This window comes from Teleopsis dalmanni, chromosome 2 (genome assembly GCF_002237135.1).
Source record: "Teleopsis dalmanni isolate 2A chromosome 2, ASM223713v2, whole genome shotgun sequence".
Lineage (NCBI taxonomy): Eukaryota > Metazoa > Arthropoda > Insecta > Diptera > Diopsidae > Teleopsis > Teleopsis dalmanni.
The window spans coordinates 135,965,060-135,983,319 of NC_051847.1; the positions used below are offsets into that span (position 1 = coordinate 135,965,060).

Here is an 18,260-nt window from a genome sequence, read left to right on the forward strand (position 1 = left end):
CCAAATCAGGTGGATGATCCATAACAACGATGCAATTTCATTTGAACCGATGGAAATGGTCCGCAAAATTTTGATTTTGCTCTTCTGATAGAGTGATTTTTTCTGTTTTTTTTGGTATTCTTGTAGTAACTTCCATGCTAAACGGATTTATTTGTGACATTTTTACATTTCTCTCCAAATATCTAAACTCTGCAGACTTTTTGGTAGTTCGTCAAAGTATGTAGCAATTAGTCTTTTAGTTTGTCGAAAATTAGATAGGTTTTTTTTGATATCCCACTTCTTTTTTGATCAGTCTCGTAGACATACAGAACCACTTCGCAAAATGTGTATTGGTCTTATTGTTTGGTTTTCTCGATTGTGATTTTTTTTTTTTGGTGGCGGTGCTTTATAGATGTTGCGGTAAGAATTTATATGGAAATATTAGTTTTGGATCTGGGTGCTGCTGTCTAAATACTATGTTCCAATATTAACTTTTTAAAAGTTGGTACTAATTAATTAATTTGTAACACATGTATATTTGCGTTTATGCAAGCTACCACAATTTTTTCTAAATGTTTAATAATTTTATCAAAATAATTTTTTATCATATATTTTACAATTATTTCCAAAAAGTAAAAAAAATATTTGAAAATTGAGTGGCTTGGCTTTTCATACGTTTAATTCATCGTATATTTCTATAACCACAAACTTTACGTTTGCAAAGAAGTTATTTAGCACCCCATAAATCTTTTACGGATTCACGGTTTGTGATTTATGTCCATGTAAACTTTTACGAATGCAAAAATATTAAAACAATTTTAACTGAGAATAAACACAAAAAACTTAACTTGACAATTTTTGGAAAGATAGACAATATATTGCCGTAATAAAAAATCATATAAAATAAGAAAAATAAAATTTCGTTTCAAGTTTTTATGCAGTACCACGAAAATTTTAATGTTTTAGTTTTTTTTTTTGTATTTTATTTATTTTTAAATATCAATATTTAAATTTAAATATTTAAATTTTCTTGAAATAGCTTTAAGTTAAATTTTTAAAATACACCCACTTTTTTCATAAGAAATTATATTTCTGAGCCTAAATGAATCGCAAAATTTTTCTAATTAAATAAATTAACTTTTTTTGAGAATTAATTATTGTCACTTAAGTTAATTAGAATTTTTATTTTTTGTTTATCTCAACTAAAATATGAAATAGCAAATTTCAACTTAATCGCTTGCATTAAAAGGGTTAATTTGAAAGACGGCAAGACATGAAGCCAAACAGGCTGTGATTCATAAAATCTGCTTTTAATGTAATTATTTATGAAATATTAAATTGTTGCCTAAGGGTTGAAGTTAATAATAGGGCCAAAGTGAAAAAGAGAAATATAAAAAAATAAATAAATCTAACAAAATTGATGAGTAAACATTTTGTAAGAAAATAAAATTAAAGATAAAAAATATTATTCTTAAAAATAATTTAAGGCTATCAAAACTCAATAAATCAACAGTTTTGACAAGGGTGCGCACGAAACTGCATTTACAGCTTAACCATTAAAATTTTTATTTAATTATTTTATACAAAGAATGACACTTATTAATAATAAAAAAGGATATCTGGAGATGCGGGGCATCGATCCCCGTACCTCTCACATGCTAAGCGAGCGCTCTACCATCTGAGCTACATCCCCTTATTGATAGTGTTGGAAAATATCTTATCGGTTTATTCGTTCAGCAATAAAAGGTACTATATAAATTATATTATCAAAACTATTTGCATTATTTTATCTGCTGTTCATTTATAGCCACTATTCATGACGACTTTCAGACATGACTTGAGTGCCAATGCGGACAATTTAATTGTCACAAAACCGGCTACAAAATCCATTTGTTGCTTTGATTTCATTTCAATGATTTGATTTTATTGTTATTGTTGGTTGGTGTCATTTTAACTGGTTAATAATATTATGCGGAACAACAAACTTGTTTATGAAGATATTTGGAAAACATAAACTATTGATAATTTTAATTGAATTCAATCAATAACTGGATTAGATTGCCAAGCAAGCGACAGTGGCGCATTCATTTAAAAGTCTTGAATGAATTTTGCAAGTCAATATATATTTTTTAACTGCAGGTATAGAAGTAGATAGAGAATTATATATTTTATAATATTAATAGATAAATTCATTTAAAAGATTTTTATAACGCTTTAAAGGAAACGTCGTAGAGCCCATAGAGTACACACCTTCTTGATTAGTTCAACTATATCAATTTTTGAACTTTTCGAATGTAACACTCATTCTTTTCGGGAGTTTCTTCTGTTTCTTATAAATAAAGTCAAATGAAATATGGTACAGAATTTATTATGTTTATATGAAATAAGACAAAAAATTTTATTTATATCTATTCCGATTTAGATATAACTGCCCTCTAAACTAACAAGCCATTTTTATCAGCAATATTAAGGTGGATTTACGCACAAATTAATCCATTAAATTATTTAGACAGATTGCGACCAAATAGCACAAGGCTTCCTGCGTTTTAAACGATGTTGAAATTTTAATAACACCAGTATATTTGCATCAGTGACAACTAAGTCTTAATTAGTGCAGCTTGCCAAGTAGATGAACTTATCCCTCTTCAGTTTCCATTCCATGGTCATGGTGGAGGTCAGAAATTGTGACGTTCTACGATATAACAAACTTATCCTGCAATAGTCCGTCTTTTCATAGGTATTTGTTTGGAATTTGTTTGAATTCATTTTTTTTTATTTTTGAGGTGCTCAGTTTATTTTAGTTTATTATTCAGAGTTATTTCGAGATATGTAATATAGGATTCGCATAAATAATCCGAATTTCATTAATTTAAATTAATAATAGTACTTCCATTAATAAAATTGACGTGCACTTGTCTTGATTTGTTTGTAGCTTAATTATTCATTTTCTTACCATGCACCACGCTCATGTTCTGACTTACATAAACCTGTCCTCCGGGGCAGTGATGAAAATCAACTACATTTATTTCTAAGAGGTGGTTTTAGTGGATTAAAAAGCTAATAAAAGTTTTAACTTATCAGTTAAACCTCAACATAAATAGTACTTTTCCTGTCTTAAGAACATTATAATATTTTCTGAAAATATTCAAAGGGATAGAAGGCGCAACAACATTATTGATTACTTTCGTACAATAAAAAAGTAGAACCTTGATATCAACGATACACATCATTTTGGATGTACTGGAGACATCAACATCAACTATATGACAGTTTAAATTCTTTTGAAACGAGCCAACTATTCAAAGACACTCTATGTTTGGGTATCACATGAAATAACGCACAAAAAATTGAGTGACTGAAAAGCAATAAAACTACTAGTAGTAATGCGGTCAACTTTTGAACCGAATCATTGCGAACGGTGAAATAAATAAAATATGAGAATATTCAACCCAGGAAACATTGGTCAAAAACTGGTGACTCCCTACAAGTGACTTAATAGCTTGATTTGACAGCTAACATTGAGTTAGCTAGGTTACATTGTTAGGTTACATTGAGTATTTGGTGGAATTGAATGGAAATTATCTTTTACGATTTACTCAATCGTGGTGCATCGATTTATTTAGATCTTTACTGCTCAGAACATGACCGCTTAAACGATTCAATCAATAAAAAGCAACTATAACTGTTCAGTAGTAAAGGAATTTTATTCCATTATAACAATGTCAAGTCACACATACCTTTCATTATCCAGAACAAATTGACATAATTTGGTTAGGAAATTTTGATGCATTCATCGTGTAGCCTGAATCTTGCGCTGTGTGAATAATATTTATTTCGATCTCGTCAAAACTCTATTAATGGTAAAAAATTGGCCTACCAAAGAATTGATAAAAATCACCTGGGTACGTTTTTCGCCGATAAACGAAGGAAATTTATATGAAAGTTTCATTAGAAGCATTTTTATATATGCATTTAATTTGTTTATTGAATCATCACTGCTAGAGATCAACAATAAGTAATAAAATCTTGAAACGAGACAAATCCAAGTTGACTATGATAAGTAATTCTTTTTTATGGGACTCAACATTTCTATTATTGAATTGGAGAGAATTGAAAAATATATACTTTCTGAAAAGATGATTTAAGTACTATATGTTTTTGTACAAAAAAGGAGCACAAGTCAAACGGTAAAGTAATAATAATAATAATAATCATTTTAATATTGACTTATTATGGAGAGGTCTTTTTAAATGTGAATATTTTGTCGTAAAAGCAAATTTTCTGACTAATGGATTAATGTGAGAATATTTTTTCAACTATAGTTTTAATTTGATTATAACTATTTGATTATAATTTAAACGATAATAATATAATAAATTATTAAAGTTTTAAACTTTAAAATGTTTGTTTCGACTTTTGTGTTGAAAAGCCCAATAATAATATTTTAACACGTTTGCTCCGGTTTATGCGAATGAAAATAAAAACCTCAATAAAATTATTAGTCACAATGTTTCCCATTATAAGCACACATATGCCGACATAAAAATTCAATTCAGGATTTTGTCGTCATGACATTTTTATGATATTTTTACTCCTTTTATACACAAAGAAATTATTCGTTATTATCTATAAAAAGCTACAAAAAAGGATGAGCTGTTGTGAATTTTATGGCCATAAGTTGAAATAAACAAATTTAAAATAAAATTTAATTTAACTTGAGGAAAAACTGTTAGATACGAACAATTTTTCACATATTTATTTTTCAAAGGTTTCATTATTTTGAATAGAAAAAACTATTAAAATCAAAAATAACTTTAAAAGTAAAATAAACAAAAATCATTACTTATAAGGAATCAACTAAAAGTCCATAAAACATAGTTAGTTAGTTGTGGTGGAGGGAGGACGAATCCTCCCCAATTAGCTAAAAGAAAAAAGGAAAGTCGTTTTGAATCCACAAAAAACCTCGTAATAGTGGGTAGTACATAGAGGATCAACCTAGAACCAGCCAGAGGCATTAACAAAGGTAAGAATCTGGCTAATGCTGATGCTGGAGATATCGCTAAGTGAGTTGAAGAAGGGGGTCCCCAGAAGCTTAAACCTAGTTCTGGCCAGACCTGGGCAGGAACACAACAGGTGTTCTGGTGTCATATCTTTAAAAGCTCCGTAAACACAGATATTAGCCTAGACACTTCAGATTTGTTTCTGCAAATTAAGTCAGAGGTTTTATATTTGGAATAGATGCGCCAAGTAGCCCTTGACCTGGCTGCTGAGGCAGTAAGGGTCCACTCCCTATTTGCCTGTCGCGAAAAATGGTCATAAATCAGCCTGCGCCCGTAGCTAGCAGGGGCAGGAATCGAAATACGATTATCCGTGAAAGAAGCGCCTTGTTTAGCAAGCTCGTCAGCGCGCTCATTTCCTACAATATTAGAATGCCCGGGAACCTAGACTAGAGTAACCTTGGACCTCTCACTTAATTCACTGATAAATTTCTTACATTCTTCTACTAATCTCGATTACAAACAGACTGCTGATATAGCTTTAATAGCTGCCTGACTGTCAGTTAGAATGCCGTAAAACATAATGAAGCAAAAATTGGTTGAAAAACCGCCGCTGTGTTTTTTAATTTTTCTATCAAAAGCTTTTTTTGCTTGAAATAGTTTAATTTTTTTGTTATCTATTAAAATTATGTGCATATGTGTATTTTGTTTATAGTATTCACTTTTATATTTTTACTTTGCAGTGATCAAAGCTCATCAAAAAATAATAATTTTAACTTAGTTTTCTTTGCTGCCATTTAATATTACCCACGAATGAAATGCGTCTGCATTTGAGCTATAACTTAATTAATGAACAGCAAAAGTTATATATTACAGATTTGAAAACTAAGTACGCACTAAATTTATAAATCGGTTCAAAAAATAATCTGTTTCCGCCCGGGATCGAACCGGGGGCCTTCCGCGTGTTAGGCGGATGTGATAACCACTACACCACGGAAACAGTTGCGGTGTATTTAATACAACTTATTGATTTTGAATGATTTTTAAAATTAAAATAATTAAATATATATATAATATAATATTTTAAATATATTTTAAGATGATAACATATATTATATATACATATACATACATAATCGTACAAATTTATTTTTTATCGCTACAGTTATTTCTTTGGGATCTAAAAATAATTATAATTAATATATGCATATTATATGTATTTTATTTATCTCTATACTTATATTCTTAATAAATCTAAATTATCAAATAAGATAAAACAATTATAACTTTAAAAATTTGTTCAAAATAATATAGGTAGTGAACTATATAATAAGTAAAACTATATAAAAAGACATAAAATTTAAATATATAAATCTTATATAAATAATAGATGATTTTGTTTCGGGCTACATATTCGGAAAATTATCTTTCATTCACTATAGGCTGAGCTATCCAAAACGGTAGCAAACTTATGCACAATATGTAATCGAATGAATGCATTCCAAAAAGTTGAACTTTAAAATTGCTTTATCCAATGAATAAAAACGAACCTACAAACTGCATTAATTATCGGAGGCTCAGTCTGTTACACATGAGGTAGTCTTCAAATAAGTAACTGGATCTTATAAGTGTAGGTTCACCATTGGTCAAATATTCGCAGCTCTTTAAATTCTGAAGAACACACAAGAAAAACAAATTGACACACATAATATATGCGTCGATTTCAGGACCTCTTCTGGTACTACTTGTGACACTACCACCAGTTCAATCGGAATTGGGAAGAACCTCTTCGAACTGTTCGGGACTAAACGAGATTTTCGACCAGTGACTTCTTGTCGTATCATTTCATTAATCCAATGATGAAAAAATACTCCATCAGATTTTAACCGAACTTAGGACAATATTTCACCAAATTGTAATGCTACTTGTAAATACCGACAATACTGATATGATTGGAATAACCACTTTTTTCCGGCGACATTTTTCAACTAAGAAAAGCAAGAGTAGTAAATAGGTCCTGTGGTAGATGTGCACAAAGTAAGTGCTTTCACAGAACAAATGTTCTGTATTAGAACCCACGTCTCTGTTGGCAACTATAAGTTCGAAGTTGTTAAGATCATGTTTATCAGGAAACCAACGTAATCGTAATGACGTAAGCATCTTACCAACACATATTATTCGACCTATGTAGACAATTGAATGATAAAATATCGTATCTTCAAACAAAAATTACAGCCTATAGTTCTCTTTTCAAGTTTCTCCTGTTACATGGTGCAAAATCTTGGAGAATAACTACCACAGATGAGAAGGAGTATTAGGAGAGAAAAATTCTTCGGAAAATATATGGTGTTGTTTGTGTTGTTAATGAGTACCGAATTAGATGGAGCAATGAGCTGTATGAGCTATACAACTAAATCGACATAATGAAGCATATTAAAATTTGACGGCTTCGATACTTTGGTATATGCTATGAATGGATAAAAAAGCTCTAATTACAAATGTGTTTATACAGTACGTTAACATCTTTGATAGTAGGACCATTTGAATAATTATATAAAAATACTTGAAACTACTAACTGCCAACAGCAAACCAGTAATAGTGCCGTCTAGAGAAAACTACAGGTTATCGCCAACTTACATCTTTAAAAACCAAACAAGTAAATTAGTAAGTAATAAATGACTGTGGCAGATGTTTATAATGTAAGAGATATTTCCATTAGTGATATCATCTATTGTTGTGTACTACACAACAATAGATGACTTGGTATGGCCATGACTACACAATGTGTAGTCATGGCCATACCAAGTCATTTCAAATTATGCAATCCAAAAAGTATTAATGAAGCAGTATTTGGCGAAATTTCATGTGTCATATTTATATAGTAAAAGAAATTTTGTAAAAATATAGAGTTAAAAGATCCTGATTCTGTCTTTTTTTATATTATATTATTTTATATTATATTTTATTTTATATTAAAGATTATTTATCTTTTCGTTTATGTAATATTAAAAAAGGTCGAGATAATAAAATTTTATAGCCTATATAAGCAGAGAGCAAATACTGTACCTATTTAGGCAAAAATATTTTTTTTTAAAACAATTATTATTATCTAAATCCAGACTGTTGACCTCATAAATATCTAAATTTCAATGCGGTAGTTTGATATTCGAGTCCATTATGTTCTAAGTTCTAAGCAGCAATTGTGTGGTTGCGTTCGTATACACTAAAAAATCAGAATTTTTAGCTCAAAAACTTTTCGCGAGCCGATTCACGGCCCTTCAATAAAGTATATCCATATGAGTTCAATATTTCATATTTAAAATATATATAGCATATATTTATATTTATATTCTATATTCATATATGTTGATTGTAGCGGTCTCATAACTTCTATTGAAATAATATTTACATATTCCCACATCGTGTATGTTTTCTTCTTGTATCTCAGTTATTGAGGTCTTGGGAATTCAGCTAAATAAAAACAACAAATTTCCAATCGAATGACGTGAGAATTGTTTCTTTGCTCGTAACTTCAATTTTAAGCGACATTTTCATAAAATTGACTTCACAATAAAAAAAATTATTTGTGTGTATTGCTGCAGAAGAAATTCAAGAATTGTAGGGCTTTTTCCATACAATTCTAACTCATTTGCATACGTTTCCATGAGATTGAATTTGCTGTCATATAAATTTTGGAGCAACTTTATTGCATATATAAATGATGCGTAACAAAAAGTTTATAAGGCATTTTCTTCTGATTTCATACGCTGTAAAATGGTAATAATTTTGTAATAAAAATTGAAATATGACAAAAAATTGTTGTGTTTACAGTGGTTAAGGGATATGTAAATTATGATATAGTAATCATAAAAGATAGAGAATAATTTGACGCTTACTTTCAAACTCTATGAAAACTCTATCAGTTTTCATATAGTGCAATTTAACCAAGTAATTAAAAAAGCTTTAAAAAGTCTTTAAAAAAATTATACAAAATTTGTTTATGTGTATGGAGAATCCATCAAAAGGTTATAGTTATTTATTGAACTTTGAGGAGTTATGTTTTCATGAATAAAACACACGTTTGATATAAATCAAAACTTATGCAATCTTATAAGTCTGGTTTTGTTTTCAGAACAGCAAATAGCCTACTTCATTTTTAAGTTAAGTTTTTTTTTACGTTTATTTTACAGTACACTGCCTATAATGATTCTTAAATTATTTTTATTAGTTGTATACAATCCTTAAATCGTTTTAGGTTAATAGTTTTCTTAAGCACTTTTATTTGTGATAGCCTTGGTAGATTATCTCACTATAGTTTTCTTTTTTCTCTTGCTCTTACTGAATGGGTGAAAAAAAAATTACCTCCTGCTAAGTCACAGAATAGTTCCAGGCCTACAAGCACAACGGCTGCCCCTTTCCTGGCAAGTATATCTGCAATGTCGCTGCCAAAAATTTATATCTAATATCTAATAGTTCATGGATAAGGACATCAGGTTTTCGAAACCCTCCATCATCAGTCTTGATGTTTACCTGATGAAAATTGATTGAGTTTATCGTTGACATTATTAGTTAGGATGACTACTCTATGTTTCTGATAGTTACGTTTAGTGTTACTATCTCACATCACACCTATCACACAAATTCCGGCTTAAAAGATATTTGTGTTTTTACTTAACATTTCCGAGTCTTTCAAGCTCGTGTCATCAACACCTGTTCTGGCTCTTTCTTCAGTGAGAATAACGTTCGTATACCATAGATATATATTGAGTTTATACAAAACTCATAATATATATGGTCCTAAAAAACTCATTGAGTGAATATAATTTGCAATAATAACTTCTGACCATTTTTAAAATTTTCATTATTCTTTAATTTTTATTCATGCATATTAATCAGAAAATCTTTTCCAATATTTGCCAATCAATTGCCACAAACACAAATTGTCCATTTTCCTGTCCGGAAAGGAATTTTAAATTCAAGTATAAAATAAAATTCCAATTGAAATCTGTTACAATGAGTGTCTCCGCCAGAGACTAATACAAATTTCACACCAAACTCACAAATATAATGAATTTTATGGGAAGGGACAGAAAGGTTGTAACAGAGGAAAAAGGCTACATTTCATTTTATTGAAAAGATGTGCTACGGATGTATCCGATTTTCCACAACTACTACAATACAAAAAGTCGCATTTTCATTTTGATTTTATAAGACAGCTTGTAAAAAGAATGGACCGCACTTGAGTTTAAAAATAATGAAAATGAAGTGTATTCAAAATAAAAATGAAACCTAAAAAATGCAAAATATTTCAAACTGACTCCTCAGTTCATATAGAAACAAATTGTTCAAATAAACTGTCACAGATTTTAATTTAAGCCATTTGAATATAAAATTGAGAATAACAATAAGTTACCAAAAGGTTCAGTGCTGGTTCAGTACTGTGATAGACTGCGAAATTCTTGTTAACTTTTTATTAAGAAAGTTGAAATTAATATTCAGAAAAATATAAAGACTTTTCGTACAAATAAACTACTTATAAATATGCAAAAAATTTATTTAATGAAAAATATTTCATTATTAATTAAAAAATATTTACTTACAATATTTATATGAGTTGCTTTAAAAACAAAAAAAATACTCACAAATCTTAACAAATTATGGTTAAAAATGTTGCATATACAGCAAAAAATTATTCCAGACAAAAACAACACACCAACCTATTTAATATTACAAAAAAAAAAGTAGGAAAGGAACACATATTAACATTATCATATTCCAAACAGCACATTTGTACTTATTGTTTTAATAGATTCAGCAACCAAAGCACACAGGATCAACACTTAAATGAGCAAAAACCACATAAAATCCACTGTGAAAATGTACAAATGATTTTCATTGCCACATCAACAGCAGGAGTAGCATAAAATCCTGCCTAAACAAGAAGATGATAAAAAATGGTCGAAAAAATTACCAAGTCCAGGCATGCCACATACTAAGTGGACAAATCTACCACAAGTACTAAAATCACCCTCATTACAGATAAGCATTTTACACACTAACAAGACGACTAGAAAAGGACAATGAAGAGAAAAAAATATGGTAAAACCTACGAGACTTGGTATAAAATTGGAAGTGGGTATATGAGTCGACAGGCGACAACACAGACCGCTGTCAACAATTTTGACACCAAAGTATTTAAAAGCTTAGTTTAAATGCTGATTTGAATTGGAAGTAAGGATTGCTTTTTTGGAATACAAAAGCGCAATAATTTAAAGTTTTAACATTGTGAATTCATTTTTCGTGTCATCGATATTTTCCTTAATAAATCGCACTGTACAAAATTAAATGTTCCAAATCCTATCTCTACATTATAAATAATAGAATCAGTAATTGTCATACACAAGAATCTAGTCTTGTTCACTCATTAGTTTTTCTTAAAACTTAACTGTCTTTTTCATAATGATCTACTAGTGATATCTTCCCAATATCTAAATCTTATATTTTGATTCTAAAAATATCAATTATATAAATCAATGCATTAACTATAAATTTTAAGGACTATTATGAGACTTACAAACATTCTATTTCAGGTGTTTAAACTATTGAAATTTCCGAAATTCATCCGTGAGGATTAATAAAGTATTTAGGTCTCTAACGTTCATATATTTATAAAGAATTTTTTTTTCTTCTTAAATTATTTTATTAAAAAAAGATATATATTAAATTCTGTCTGAAATAGACTCTGATGTTTGGCATTAGTACTACCGTTTTGAGATTGTCCGGAAATACGTTCTATATTAATTTTATGTACATTAATTTCTTAAATTAGTTGATTACTTGCAATTCATATTGCTACATTTGAATTCAAATTATGTTATGTGACTTTTTTTCAACTCTTATTTTGAGTTAATATAATTGTCATTGACATTTGCGTCAAATTTAATGCCATTATCTTTAATGCCATTATCTCCCAAACTGTATACAATTTTTCCAATTCCAAAGTTCTTTTTCCAATAACTTTCCAAAAGTTAATTTAGCGATTATAAATAACATATCTAATTTTCTTGAGCAAACAAATTGCATTGAATTTTCTCTCCTCTACTGGAGAAACGTTAAGAATGTTGAAATTAAGTCAATTCTTGGTTTTTGCATCAAGATAATGAACCATCTAATATTGCGTTGTTTTTGCGAGATCATTTTTTATAAATTCAACCCATATCGTACCAGAATCATCGTTTTCCGCCTGTGTTAGCATTATATGACTTCTGATTACTCCCTAAGATGTATCGTTTTAAGAATATTAAGGAAATAGAAACCGGACCGGATGTTCTGAAAACCGCCTTTTATAATTTCTCCAGGATCAGTTGTCCTGTGTTATATCAGGACAGCAATATTTTGAAGATAAAGATAAGTTTCACCTTATTTTTTTTCACAACATTAAATGCTCGCTCCAATATTATTATTTAAGACAACACCAGATATTTCAACGGTACTTTTCTATCTTTATCACGTCGAAAATATCCTCGGATGTGTATGTACTGTGATAAAATATTATATCCAAATTTATTTAGTTATTATTACGTGCGCCTCTGGCTTCAGATAGAATCTTGTTCCAGCTTTATATGTTCAGATCGGTTTAACTCATGCCTTATTCTTACTTTACATTCCATGCATACCGTATTCGTCTTATGCTATAACAGAAGTGTTTCAACATTTTTACCCAACTTTTTCACTTGGTTTTTTATTACAACTATAATTTTTTTGAGAAATTTAATTTGGGACCTAAGTAATAAAAATCCATTACCAGTTCGACGAGTTTGATTTAAATTGATATACCTATGACCGTGAAACAATCGTCATCAGAAGTTTTAATGCCATTCAGTTACGATTTATGCATAATGCAATAACTTTTAAAATATCTACTTTCGATACATTAAAAATTAAAGACTAAGTTCCCTTTTTTAGAAACTAGTAACAGAACTATTGATTTGAATAGAGACGAATCAAATCAAGTTTACGTAAAATAGGAACTCTTTAATACTATAGCTAACTCTATAATTTATATTCCATATTTTTGTCCATATTTTGAACAACAAATGCAATGTAAATATAACTAAATTAATATAAATTTTGTTAAAAATAAGCAATATGAATATTTGGCTAGAAAAATTTCTACAAAAATCCAAGCAAATATTCAAGTAAAAATGATATGAAGAATCATTCCATTTCCAATGCATAAGAAAAACAAAGTCTGCAAAAAATTTCGAAACTAAATTATAGGAAATAAAATGCTGTGAGTTTTTTACTTTCTCTCAATAGCAAAAATTACTTTAGTTAAAATACGCAAAATCGAAAATATACTAAAATCAATCGATATACCCACCAGTTGTGGCAGGAGTCAATGGGCGTCGAAACAGTGTCGAAGGCATTGGCATTAAGAGGCGCTAGCCAAGTACAACAAAACAAATGTTTATCCCAGTTGAAGAATTGCTAGATTTGTCTTACCCCAATATCCCTCGCCGAACTTTTGATTTCATTTCCATTTTCCTACAAGTGGTTTGAAGCATAAAAACTTTGACTGTCTTTCGTTAATGGTTTGAGCCATAAATAATGTCCGTTTGTACTTTTAAACGACTTCCTTTCATTTGTTGTTTTTTGCGTGAGTACTGTCGTATTTTTTTATTTCTTTTTTTTTTATTTCAAAAGTTTTATTTTGTATTATTTTTATTTATTTTTCTTTGACTAAATTGTTTCAACGCTTACAACATAATAGCTCTGCACCTCTATAAGATGCACCCAACTTGGGCAGCAGCAACTACACAAACACCAATCATTAAAGATTAAAATCTTCGATTTCTTTTGCGGATTTTTAATATGTACACTACCAAAGTCTTGGGAAGTATAATTGGTTCATATATTAACGGTAAAAAACCTGTTTATTTTGGAGACATGAAAATTAAGACTTGTTCTTATACCAAATTTTTAATAATATTAAAGAGGTTTTTTCGAACAGTAGTGAACTACAACAACCAAAATTTTATTTTTTATATTATTTTTTAATTAAATGAATTTTTGAAGTATTAAATGTTATTTTTATTGTTTATATCAGGTGTTTTTTGGCTGCATGAGAACTATCGACATCGTTAACTATGGTTTAAAAGCTGATTACTATCTTGACATTTCTGTTAAGTTAGGTTTGGCAATACATCCTGAATCGTTTAACGATAAACGCTTCAAAACTATAAAAAAATTAATGTGTATGCGAAGTTCATAGAGCGAAAAATTATATTTATTATTAAAGCTTTATCTGGTTAAGTGGCTACGTCAATAAGCGAAATTGCCGTATATGGAGCGAGGATAATTCTCAAGCCGTTAACAAATTACCAATACATCCATTAATATTAACTGTTTGATATGGTTAACACATAAACGGTATTGTCGATTCTTATTTCTTTCGAAATGAGGAAGGAGCTGCCATTACGGAAAATGACAAGTGATATCGAGCCTAGTGGACTGAATTTTTGTTTCTAATAATTAATTAGTTAAACATCGACGATGTTTGGTTTCAACAAGACGGTACATCTTGCCTTACAGCGCGCTAATCGATTTATTGCAGCATCAATTTGGTAACAACTTTATTTCCAGAAGTGATCCTCTAACACGGCCCCCTCGTTCGTGCGATTTAACACCTTTCATTGGTTTATGCCGACAAAAAGACGAAAATTTGACTGATCGAATGGACCATGAATTTCGTAGCTGCAGCGAACATATGATGGAAATCATATGCAAAAAATAAATGCCACTAAAAAACACCCGACATATTCTAAATATTAAGAAAAATAGTGAAATAGAGAGACAAAGAGAAAGAAAGCAAAGAGAAAAAGAATGCAGGATAGAAGTCGATGTCGTTAGATGCTTCGACATCCATCGATATATTTAAGCATCAATATTAATATTGAAATATATCACGTGATGAGAAGTCCGCAACAGAAGTTGATTTCTACAATATATTTTTATTTATAAGTTTGTTCTCATACAAACTTATTTTTCTAAGATGTCACTATCTATACTCACTGCTGCATTTTCACTGCTATCAAAACCTACTGTAGCTCAAAGTTGTTGGTTTTATAATTTTTGTACTATACCACTTTTATTGCAGTTGCTTATTTTCCATTTCCCTAAGTATTGATGTTTTTGGATATCGCAATCGTAATCGAAATCCTGCCAAATGTCTTGTTTTAGTTAAACTTGTTGTAATGTAAAAATCGGAATATAAATCGTTCTGCATCATGGCCTGTAGTATGTTTCTCACACATTTGGTTTGTTGTGTTGTATAGTTACGCGCCACCCCGAATAATACCTCAAAAAATGTCATCTTGTCGTTTCAGGTTTTGCTAAGATAAATAGCTCACTTAGCCATCCCCAAGGGGAATGATATCATTTTTAATAGGTGTGCGGTTTAACGCTTTGCTACATTGTGATAAAATATAGATTCTCCACTTCTGCAATTGGTGTATTCTATAATTTTCAAACACTGCTAAATGTTGCTTTAAATATATTTTTAGCATAATTATTTATGTATTTTTAAGTTAAATTTTTATACAAGTTTTTAATAATCTTGCGTATATGTATTAACTAATTAAATATTTAAAATACAAATATAAATAATATCTAGTAACTTTAAATATATATATGAGTTAATAGTTACATATAACTTATCTACATACTTTGAAAAATTCATATCGATACACTACTTCAAAATAGCATTCCTAATATTTACCGAGATACTGGATATCAAAGGCAAGTTTACCCAAAAAATCATGGAGTCAAAACCTTTTATTATAACAAGAAGTTTTTAATAAGTTCATAAGTAAACCATATACTAATCTTAGTCTAAAAAATGTAACTTACAAATAATATAATAAGTAATAGGTTAAAAAGTTATATTAATTTAAAATTCATTTTTTCGAACAATCTTAATCATTATTACGAAAACTTTTATATTTCGTATGTTAATATCTAATCATTTTTTGAATATTTTCCTCAAAAATTGTTTCATTTATCATGCACTATTTCTGTATAATCGTAACGAAAGAAAAATAAAATGTTACAAACCACAATAAAGTATATAAATATTTATGGAAAATCTCTTATTCTTTTAGGGCAGTTAAGGCCAGACATTGTTGATAAAATCTCAGTTTTTCAGAAAGTCGATGAAAAATAAGACATCTAGGTGAATAACTCATTTATACTATGTCTAACCCCTGTAGATAAACAGATATACATTGTGACCGAAAGGTTTTCGGAGGTTCTCATTTAAAATTCGCGCGCTGTATATTTTTCGATATTTATAAGTTTATGTAGTTTGGCAGCACTGTCCTAATTACTATGCCAAAATGAGCGCGATCTGTCAGACAGTTCGTTTACGGCAGCTGTTGAAACCAGTTCACCTCAGTAGTGCGTTGCGAAAAAAACAATGGAAAAAAATATTGAACAAAGAGTTTGCATCAAATTTTGTTTTTCGAACGAAATTTCGTGTGCAGAATCGTTGCGAATGCTACAAAAGGCTTATGGGGAATCAGTTTTATCGAAAACTCAAGTTTATGAGTGGTACAAAGCCTTTCAGGACTGTCGTACGACCGTCGAAGACATGCCGCGTTCTGGACGACCTTCGACCTCTACCACCGACGAAAACATTGAAAAGGCAAAGGAAATCGTGTTCAAAAATCCTCATGTGAGTGTTAGAGAGATAGCACGAGAGCTAGGCATCGGTCGTGAGATGGCTCGTTTGATTTTGGTGGACAATTTGTGTATGCGACGTGTCAACGCCCGGCTTGTTCCGATTCACCTCAATTTGTTCAACATTATCAACGATTTTAAGGCCAAACATTCAATAAATACCATCGAACAGCCACCGTATTCACCTGATCTTGCACCGTGTGACTTTTTCCTGTTTCCCAACCTCAAATTACCACTCAGAGGAACGCGTTTTGAATCCATAGAAGACGTAAAACAGAATTCGCAGAGGGAACTCAAAGCCATACCGGAAAGCGCCTATAAAAATGTTTTGATGATGGAAGAAACGTTGGCATTTGTGTATCGCTTCTAATGGAGCATATTTTGAAGGAGATAAAATAAATATTGATGAAGATTAAGAATTTTGCGTTTTATTTATTTATGACCGGAAACTTTTCGGTCACAATGTAGTTTATCGAAAAGTTTATTCAATTGAGTTAGTATAGATAATCAGATGTTTTATTTTCAGAGAGCAATCTGAAATATTGCCAAGAAAGTAGTTCTCTAAAAATGCTAGCTAAAGCTAGGCATGCACAAAAACATATACCAGTGACCTGAAATAACTTGAATTAGCCTAGCAATACGAACTCGGTCCCTAATAATAAGTTTTTTAAACCTAGTCTTATTGTATAAAGGCCAGGTCGACTGGACTCACATTTCAGGAGCCTATATAAGAGTGCTGTCCGCGAAAAACATGTTAGTGAAAGATTTTGTCAAAAAGGCATTACAGCAAAATTAAGAACTCACGAAATCTACTATTCTCGTTTAACTTTGAAATTAATTTTTAGGTAAAAATTCTCTACGTACATCTCAAAAATTATGTATATCAGTAATGATATTAGTTCTGCCCATTATAGATACTATTGAAGTATGATCTGCTTCATCACGAGACTAAGCGAAATATATAAAATATTGTGGCAGTATACTTCCAACTTATAAATAATTTTTTGCAGCGTCGTTATATCGTCAGCCAGTAAGACAATGTCGTCGGCATACATTAAAGTTCGAATGTTTAGTTCTTCTATCTGTCTGCCTCCTTCCAAAAAATCATGTAAATCATAGATATAAAGAACAAACAAGTGTGGTGATAATATACAACCTTGTTTCACTCCGCTTATAGCTGAAAACTCATTAAATAGGTCTCTCCCAGTCCATACTGCGCATTTAGTGTTCGAATACACATTTTCTATAAAACGGACCATTTTAGTTGAGACTCCAGCTGCGTGAAGCTCTTAACTATTGCCTTTCGAAAGACCTTATCGAAGGCTGCATTAAAATCTACAGAAAAGGCATACGTTTTCTTATTGTTTTTAAAATTTATCTGTTCTATTGATAACAAGTTGTAAATATTATTCACTGTAGAATAATTTTTCCGGAACCCAGCCTGAAATTCGTTTATTATTCTATTACTTTTGGTCCAAATTGTTCGCCTGTCTGTTACTGTTACCCATCATCACTTTTGCAATACAATTCATAAAGGATATTCC

The 18,260-nt window shown here is 30.1% G+C and overlaps 2 non-coding genes across 2 annotated transcripts; both read right to left on the reverse strand.

Moving 5' to 3' along the window:
• Nucleotides 1-1,599: 1,599 nt before the first annotated feature.
• Nucleotides 1,600-1,672, reverse strand: Trnaa-agc. Its single transcript has one exon. It is a non-coding gene; the product is annotated as a tRNA-Ala (tRNA).
• A 4,231-nt stretch (nucleotides 1,673-5,903) lies between these two features.
• Nucleotides 5,904-5,976, reverse strand: Trnav-aac. Its single transcript has one exon. It is a non-coding gene; the product is annotated as a tRNA-Val (tRNA).
• Nucleotides 5,977-18,260: the final 12,284 nt, after the last annotated feature.